Source organism: Melanaphis sacchari, unplaced genomic scaffold (genome assembly GCF_002803265.2).
Source record: "Melanaphis sacchari strain LSU unplaced genomic scaffold, SCAv2.0 Contig8_pilon_pilon, whole genome shotgun sequence".
Taxonomy (NCBI): domain Eukaryota; kingdom Metazoa; phylum Arthropoda; class Insecta; order Hemiptera; family Aphididae; genus Melanaphis; species Melanaphis sacchari.
The window spans coordinates 4,400,670-4,410,672 of NW_020271635.1; the positions used below are offsets into that span (position 1 = coordinate 4,400,670).

The 10,003-nt window shown below is 28.0% G+C and overlaps 1 long non-coding RNA gene across 1 annotated transcript; it reads left to right on the forward strand.

Annotated features, from left to right (window-relative positions):
- Nucleotides 1–2,837: 2,837 nt before the first annotated feature.
- On the forward strand, nt 2,838–6,173 carry LOC112602722. Its single transcript, XR_003115120.1, has 5 exons — nt 2,838–3,146; nt 3,230–3,396; nt 3,472–3,651; nt 5,505–5,629; nt 5,722–6,173. It is a non-coding gene; the product is annotated as an uncharacterized LOC112602722 (long non-coding RNA).
- Nucleotides 6,174–10,003: the final 3,830 nt, after the last annotated feature.

Genomic DNA, 10,003 nt, shown 5'->3' on the forward strand with positions numbered 1-10,003 from the left:
TATGCACTTGACGTCTCATCGTCCTTTGTGTAAATAATGATCTACGACATCAGTCCGCTGTAGGGAGTACGCGCGGTCGAGTTGACGCCTCGCCGGCCGTCTCAAATTTTTTTTTTCTTTTATACATCACCTGTTATGACTTACGCATGACATTATTAGCCGCAGCAGCGGTCCCCCCCCCCCGACCATTAGTTTCGTTTCGTACCCCTAAGTTCAATGTTTCGCCGGATTGTACCCATCGTTCGTGGTTTTTAAATTTTTTCACACGACCACTCTTAAAGACGTTTAAAAATAAAAAATTTAAAAAAAATAAAAATGTCACGTCATATTCTATATACCTATACTCCCCATCTGTTAATCGCGGATAAGTCGACGACGGTCGAGTTTTAATTTGCGTGTGACACAAATTTTCATTTTTAATGACATACGTATGTCGCATTGAATATTTTCGAAACGAATTCGATATTTTCCGCCATTAGTCGATTTTTTTTTCACGTACCTACCCCGTGAAATCTTCTCACATACCAGGGGTATGGTCGGGAGGGAACCGCAGCTGAGTTATATTTGTTCACATTACTCGCAATTTTCGCTGTTATAACCCGTCGATTTTTTAATTATTATTACTATTATTATATTTTTTGGAATGAATATGACGTGGCGTCATTTCCGAATTTTGTCCCGAGTATAATATTATAATTTACCAGTAGGTAAATTACCTTGTCGATAATCATAATCCATTCCGATCGTCGTTATTCGTTCTAAAAAAACTTTAAGATTTCAAAATTGTTTTCATTTAAACAACGTATTTTAAAATATTTAAATACCATCAGTGGCAGGCAGAAACGTGGGGGGGAAAGTCAATTGACTTACGGGTTTTTTTTTTCAGTAAAATATGATCCCTCAAAATGACAAATTACTTAACATATTTTTTACTTAATAAAAATATTTATTACGTTCAATATCAATTATAAAATAATATGAAATAATAATAATTTATAAAATGTACACAAGCTCAAGAACGTTTCTACGAAAAATATAAATATAAATTTATAAGTAGATTATGATGTATTGATGTATATTAAGACGTGAAGATCGAGTACCGATATAATACATTGAAGTATAAATAGCGCGTACGAAATTACGCGTTCAGAGCATATCAATTTAAATAACGTACCTATTGTAAATCGAAAAACATACATATTATATAATATGCTGTGTACCGTACGCACGGCTGTGATACGGCTTATTACAAAACAAACACCGATCCTGTTGTTTTTATAAGTGTAAAATATAGTAATAAATTTATTACGTGAGTAAAAAATCTCTTTTTGGTTTTTAGATTTTTTTATCGCATTAATAATGCAATAGTAAGCAATACTACGATTATTTTATATTATTATATCATATTCATATCTACCTATAGTAAATATCATGGGTTACTAACATATAATTATAAATTTAATTCATTCATCACTCTGTTTAGAATATAAAATAAAGAAAAACTGTTGCAAAATCAGTATTCATTAAAATCTATTTCGTTTTGATATAATACCATTATAGTTATCCCATAATAAAAAATACAACTAATACAAGTTTACTGGAAAATCACATTAATTTTTTACAAGCATTTTAAGTTAATTTTTTATTATTGCAAAATATAATACAGTATAATATAATAAAATAACTTCACTTTCTTAAACGATTTTTGATATCTTGTTGTTAAAACATAAAAGGTAGTATGCTACATATTATAATTTTGGTAACGTACCTTATTTGTATTTATAATAATAAATTATTATAACTTGAGGTAATTTAAGAGCTTAAAGAGTTTAGCCGTAGGTGATGGAGCCTTTTTGAATTATTAACTGTTGGATAAATTCTGAGATTGATATAATTATTCTTTATCTTTACTATCTGCCCACTAATGATTTATAAATTATAAGCTTATAACCAGCATAATAGACATAATATAACAATTTTTTCATTTTACGAATTTTCTTTTGACTATTGACATGTTTTAGATTCTAGACTATTATTATTAATTATAAGCGCTATAGCACTATGTTAAATACTAACATTACTTATTTACTTATGGTATTCATTTTATAATCAACGCTATTACATATTTTCAATACCGCAGTGCTATCTGACGTTCAGATTGGGAGTAGGACGTTAGTTATAGACGGAATTAATATCTAATCGCTATATAAAGTAACAATCAGCGTCTTATCATCCGAATGAATATTATATTCATTCATTATAATATTGTATTCAGCTGCAGTCTTCGTAACTTTAGGGAAATTTCCCTAGTTTTAGGGAATTCTGACCTTATTAGGGAAATGAGGAATTTTCTTTTAGAAACTGTTGGTTCTAGGGAGTTTTTAGATTTTTAAGCTGGTTGGTTTTTTTTCTTTATTTGAAATAAGCAATCTATACCGAAGGGGCACAATCAGTTGATGTGATTAGTGTAGTACGAGTATAATGTATACAATGTATACTATACATACATATTAATTAATTTTATTAATCACAGGTCAGGTTACAGGTGAAGACTGTGAGCACTGAGCAGTCATTTCATTAATGACAAAAACAAAATATAAGAAAATAAAATATACATCAGGTCTAATTTAGAATTATTCGGAAACCCATATAGTATATGTACCCATGTACCCATAGTATAATTTACTATAAATGAAATACTTAAGCAGAAAAAACAATTGAAGTAATAATGATTTATGAGTTTATAACAGTCCATGAAAATTAAAAATAACTAAATATAGAATTTTAATTTCATTAGCTAATGGAGAAAAATTAATTTTGTGCGGCTCCTTGTGGAACACTTTTAGAATAATATAAAATTATAATTTAATGATAAATTGTAATATGGACGAAATACGAATACGTTTTGTCGTCATTAGCCAACAAGCACTCAACGCTCTACGTGTCTCGTACTGTTGTGAATTTTCAGGTACTTGGTAGTTTGTTTTTTGTTGTTTTTTATTTTTTATTATTCATTATGTCGAACTCGGATGTCGATAATCCTCTAACACCACCTAAAAAAATTAAATTGTCTTATAAACAAAAATATTGTGTTGAATGGGAGGCAGTTGCCTCATTTAAAGGATGGCTTTCAGCGAACAAAAAAGGTAATATTTTAAAAATTTACTTTTTTATACCTATATATTTTAATCAAATACCTATTTAGGCATTCATTATAAATTTTTTTTAGGGAATATATTTTTTCATTGCAAAGCATGTTTAGTAGATGGAGTAGCTGATAAATCAGAAATTTAAAAGCATTTCCTTGACAAAAAACATATAAAAAATGTGGAAAGCGTTAAAAATCAATCTAGTATAAGTAAATTGTTAACAGATCACAGTAAATCGGAAAATGAAGTATGTACTAATAAATACTCAAATACTCTTGAAAAATAGTATTCCAAATACATCATAAAAATTGTATAATTATAGGTGAAATATGCTGAACTACTGCAACTGTCATTGTTCATACCTGAACATAATTTACCATACTCTATCATGAACCATTTACCGAAGCTCATAAATAAAATTTGTCCTGATTCGAAAATTGCACACAATTTGAAATGTGGTGATAATAAGTGCAAATCAATCATAACTAATGTTGTAGCTGCCGTAAGTGATGATAACCTTATGAATGACCTCAAATCCCGTCAGTTTTCAATAATTTTAGATGAAAGCACCGACAGATCTTCAATTAAGCACTTGGCTCTAGTTGTCCGTATAGTTCAAATGTTCAATCACCTTTTTATATAATGAATAGATTTATTACCTTAATTGAAGTGAATAGTGCTACATCACAAGCATTGTATGACCATGTTTTAAATTTTTTTGATGAAAATAATATACCTTATAAAAAGAATATGATTGGATATGTAAGTAATGAGGCAAATAACATGATGGGTTCACATAATTCCCTAGCCACAAAATTGAAGAAAGATATTCCAAATCTTTTTGTGTTTAAGTGTATCTACCACTCATTCCACCTATGTGCATCCTATGCTTGCATGAAATTGCCTAAGTATGTGGAAGATGTAGCTCGAGATATCTACAATTATATTAGTAACAACCCAAAAAGGTAATGTGAATACAAAGAATTTCAACAGTTCTTAAATTTAAAACCTCTTGAACTACTTCATCCAGCCCAGACAAAATGGCTTTCATTACATTTGTTTGTGAAACGAATAATATCACAATACCCAGCTTTAAAGTTGTACTTTACATCTGCAACATTAAACGATGGGTTAGAAAATGCAAAAATAATTTTAGATAAATTAACCAATCCCTTAATATTATTATATTTTGAATTTCTTGATTTTGTTCTACCATTTTTCATAGATCTTAATATTGAAATGGAATCAACAACTGTTAAAATACATGTAGTTTATAATGAAATTGGATTTTTGTACAAAGAAATACTCAATTGCTACATGAAAAAAGATTATATTTATAAAAAAGATGTTAACGAAGTACAATATAGAAACCCTGAATTCTTTTTAGATTTAAAAGATATATATCTAGGTGGTAAGGTTATGGTTTCAATAACCCTAATTTTGGCTGAAAATAAGTTAACAGATGGTATGATACAAAACTTTAAATTAAGGTGTCAATGTTTTTATGTAGAGGCAGCAAAATAAGTTTACCAACGATTTCCATTTAAACTACTTCAACCATTGAAGCACTTAAAAATAATAAGTCCTGAAACTATTTTTGGTATAAATCTAGTTTAGCACCCCCTCGAAATTTTGATTTTTTTTTTTCGAAACCTATGTATTTTAGCGTTTTAAAAATTATAGTGCCAAAAGTTATTTCCGGAAATCATTAGTTTTAAAGTTATAGCCATATAAGTTCACGATTTTTGGTGTCTTACGCATGCGCAAAACGCATAGTTGTAATAATATATTATTACTTTAATATTATAAAATACAGGTTAAATAATAATATAATACGTAATAATACGTGTCGTAGCACTCGTACCTAAACATATCTATAGACTATAATACATTCTCGTATATAGGTAATAAAAATGTTGAATACTATTTATTTTTAAAACATTAAAATACATAGCTTTTGTATTTTACGTCATTATCAAGTAATTGGCTAAATTTTTGGCCATTGTTAGCATAATTATTGGCATCATTTTTTAGCCCTGTGACCTACCTTAGGTAGTGTTGCATAGCAAATCAAGGGATATTTTCGTTTTGAATGTCCGAGCGAGCGCAGCGAGCGAGTGGCAACGCTGTCCCCTAATTTCCTTTGAAAATAACCATATATATTTTTTACTCAAAAACTAATGATTTCTGGAAAAAAATTTTGACACCATTATTTTTAAAACGTTAAAATACATAAGTTTCCAAAAAAAAAAAATTGAAATTTCGTGAAGGTGCTAAACTAGATTTGTTCCTCATTTTAAAAACAGTTATAGCAATTATTCATTGGAATGTTTTCGGATTTTTTTTGATACACAGGGAAAAAATTGATTATCAGGGAAATTTTGAACCTGAGATTAGGGAAGTTCTAAAAACTGAGTCACGAAGTCTGTTCAGCTGTATAAGCCTGAAAATTGCGTGAGGACTGGCACGTGGAGTTAATGGTTAGTGATAAGAGTGGATTTATCATAAAATATTTGCTTACAAATCACAATATAGTTGAGATCATTAAATTTAATAAATTCTAATTTTTCAGGTTATGAAAAGAACGGTATTGTAACACAGGCGACTCTTCTTGATCCAAGGTTTAAAAAAATTGTATTTAATGGATTATATCCACGAAAATTGAAAGTTGCAATTGACCGATTAAAAATAAAGTTTGTTAAATAACTTTGCCAGGAACAGATAATCCAATTGCAAATTGCATCAACAATAGGAATGATAACACATTTATACATTTTCTTCTTCATTATTACTGTGACGAAAATATTCACACATTGGCAACTTTAATTAATCCAACAGCAGCTTTAATTATTGAATTAAACAAGTACTTACATGAACCACTCATAAGAAAATGTGAATATCCATTAAAGTAGTGATCTGCGCATAAACCATTGTATCCACGTCTGTTTATAATGTTTAGAACGTAGATAAATGTTTCGCACGTAAGTAGGTTTTAGAAGCCTAAACTCAATTTAAAATTTTCGACGAATATACATACATAGTTTTTAAATTCGCAATACGATTAAATAAATTATAAGCAAATCTAAATACATAAAATATAATATAATAATAGTATAAGCAAGTTTTGGTTCTATTACAGAAGATGCAATAATTATTTATATAAACATTTTTTTCAAATGGTAACTCAACTGAGATAGGAACATAGACCGAATACTTAGTAGATAAGTATAAGATCTGAGTGACAGGGTGGAAACAAAGATAGTATTACTTCCAATTACAAATTGATTTATATTAAGTAATATGCTAAATCGAATACGAAAGCGGAAGTGGACTGAAAATGATTTATGATTTTTGCTAAACAATGTATAGATTGTAGCTAAAAAGTATATACAATTAGGTAATCTACTCTTAAAAATAATATATGTAGATTAAACAAAAAATAGATTTATTTATTTATATTTATTTACTATTTATGAAAACAATAAAGTAAGTACACACATCAGTCTCTAATATACTGCAATATAGGTTATTTAGTCTTATATTTACCATGTATATGTATATCTAGTAAATACATACATACTGCAAAAAGATAATTCTTACAATAATTTAAATTGTTTTTCAATTATAAAATGAAATATGGATATTTCACTGATATTTGACACCTGATGGTTGTTTTTATCACAATATAATGGATTATGGTCTTATGGATACTTAATCATTTTTACATTTTTTACTTATTTAAGTATATTAATACATAATATCATTGATTATAAATACTATTTACTAGTACTTATAATCAATGATAATGTACATTATTATATTAGAAATTAATTCAATTTACTATTAAACACCTACCCGAACGTGCTAGCACCTATTCAATATTACCTGTATGTGCTATATATGTCTATAGGTATATTATATTACATAAATTGAATACGTACGATAAAGATCGGGTATACCTTTAGTAATTAGTTGAAGTTCTCGAAATAGCTCAATGTCTGACGCATTTACTTAAACAGCTGTATAGTGTATACAATGTAAATATAGTAGTCTACTATGCTACCAACTATAGAATATCGATGGAAAATTTTCATAATGATTATAACAAAGATTGAGAGTTTCTATTGTAACCGTGGTTAACCTAACCAATTTATTTTATTTTAATGTATTTTTAGATTCTGGCTGGCAGAGCGATGAATATATCAATTGATTTTACAATGATATGTAATTTCTTTTGTGTTCGTCATTACCTTTTGGGGCAATAAAAATGTTTCGATTTTCAACTTTGGGAATGATTTTGGTTATAAATTAAATCTAGTTAGTATTTTGGTGGGTCAAAAGCAAAAAATTCCAAATAATTTTCTTAATTATAGGGAAAAGCGAAAAATTCTAAACCAGTCTAAACAAAATGATTTCTTTATTTTGCAATATTTGCACTATTATTCAATAACCGTATAGAAACTTAGAATTTTTACAAGTGATTTTATTAACACCTTTTATAAATGTTAAATATATTTCAAAATAATTTGAATCTTTTTTAACTAGTCATAGATTTTTAGTTTATTTCCCATAAATGTCTATAATTTTTTTTTCGTTCAATCGTAACTTTATACAATGAATAAAGCTTAAACATTTAATAGAAGGTTTCTTATAAATTGTTACTAAGAAATAAAAAATGAAATAAAAAAAGAGTTGAGCGTAAATCCAAAAAAAATTTAAAAGCATTAGATATTAAAATTTTTTGTTAAAATCACGAAAATTAGCCGACTATTTTGTAAATAGATATCGCCTGACGAGACTTTTGAGAGGTCTCTCAATTCTGTCCAGAGGCGTACGCAAAATTCGTTTATGGGAGGAGAAGTTACCATTTATATCCATATATGTGGATAAAAAACTTTTGTTAATTGTAATATTCCATAAAAGAAATCATTAAACATGTTTTACTTATGGGAGGTTAAACCCCTAAACCCCTCGTCAATACGCCACTGATCCTGTTATATTCCTTTGTTGTTTATTATTGTTTTATATAAACATTCAAATTGTCAGATTATTAAATAAAGAATTATGTGAAAAAATAATTGTTGTTAAAAATACGAAAACTTTTTTATAAGTAGGTTATATGATTTAAAAATTGTAATTTAAAGTTTTTAGTTAATGATGTTTTTCCATTAAAAAACTTAATCATACAAAAATCTTGTATCTATAGTCTCTAATAACAAAAACAAATAAAACTTAATTTACTCTGTCATTTGAATTCTCATCAGTCACATTACCGCCAAATATACTGTGAATCGCAGACGTAGTTTATTAGTTATTACATTTATTTGTAATCTCAGTAAACGTACCACTTTAATACTTAGGTAATTAATTTGCAAAGATTTATTGAAATTAAAAAAAAAAAACAACATCATTGTCGAAATGACATTGTATCGTTCTCGCTTATAAAGGCGTACAAATTTGTAATTAAGTGCCTATAGGCTATAATATCTACCGAGCGATGCCACCGAATACGCGTATTTTATACGTAGAGATGCAAAAACTATATAATGTAGTAAATATAGGTAATAAACTGTATATAGTGGTTTTTAAGGAACATTGATGTGTATTTATGTATACAAAAATATATTTTAAATAGACGTATAATGTCTATGTTTTCATTATATTTTATACTCTGGAATACTTTTAAATTAACGGTGAATGGTGGACACCTAATTACAAAGTCGACGCCTGGCTCTTCGATTTGCGAAGCCCCGTGTCTGTGTAAAGTATTTACTATGTGACATAATATTATGCCACAATAATTGTATGATCGTTATTTATTATGTAACGTGTTTAACGATAAAGTTAATACAAAATATTACGAACTCACGATCATGAATTAAATTCTGGCTTTTTTACTATGTAAAGGACTTAATAATCCACATATTTTTAAAAATAAATTCCGTAAATGCACAGCAATAATTTTTTTGAATGGTATTTTTAATTTTTAAGTTTGAATTTGAATTACATTTTTTTTTAAATAACTAACAAAGTTTTTTTCTATCTTAAAAATTGATTTATTGTGAATAAATTCTAGTTTTAATTTTTATAACTTTTAATTTTTTTAAAAACTTATTTCAATAGTTGCTGACGTTACATCATACTATTTTTAATACGTTTATAATAAATTCTTATTGCGATATTGAAAACATTCTATCATATTGTTTTACTTAATTTACTGTAATAGTATTGGTATACTCGTATTTATTGTATTGTTATCAACAATATATTTTTTTAAATTTTGTTCGAGCGTGATGTTAGGAAGTTTCTTTAGTGTGTCCCAAAATTACTCTTTTTAGTGTTCCGAGTGCGTCTGAAATAAGGTATCACCCGAGTGCATCCCAAAAAAAAGCCATATTTTTGACATAGCCCTAGTGCGTCCCAGTTTTTTTTAGAGTTAGGTACCCGGAGTGCTTCACAGGGAGGTGAACTGCAGAATTACACTTCATAAATATTTTTGTTTCTTATTTACGATAATATCTTTTATCTTAGCATTACACCCTTGAATTTGGATGAGGGTACCTACTAATTATTATTTATTCAAGAAAAATGTTATTAATTTTTTTTTATTAGATCTGTATAGGCTGGTGTTTAAATGTCATTCTTCTGACAAAATCTAGTCTTGATATTTTTTTATTTCGAAATTGATTTATATTGCAGTCTTCGATGCATGAAATTTTCTTGCACGTGGACTGAGGTCACACTCGGGATATCCCCTAATGTTATTGCCCGTATTGGAGTATTGGACATTGGTAATTGGAGTCTGCAGTAGATCCGGTTATATCATCGATTAATAATAAAATTAAGAACAAACT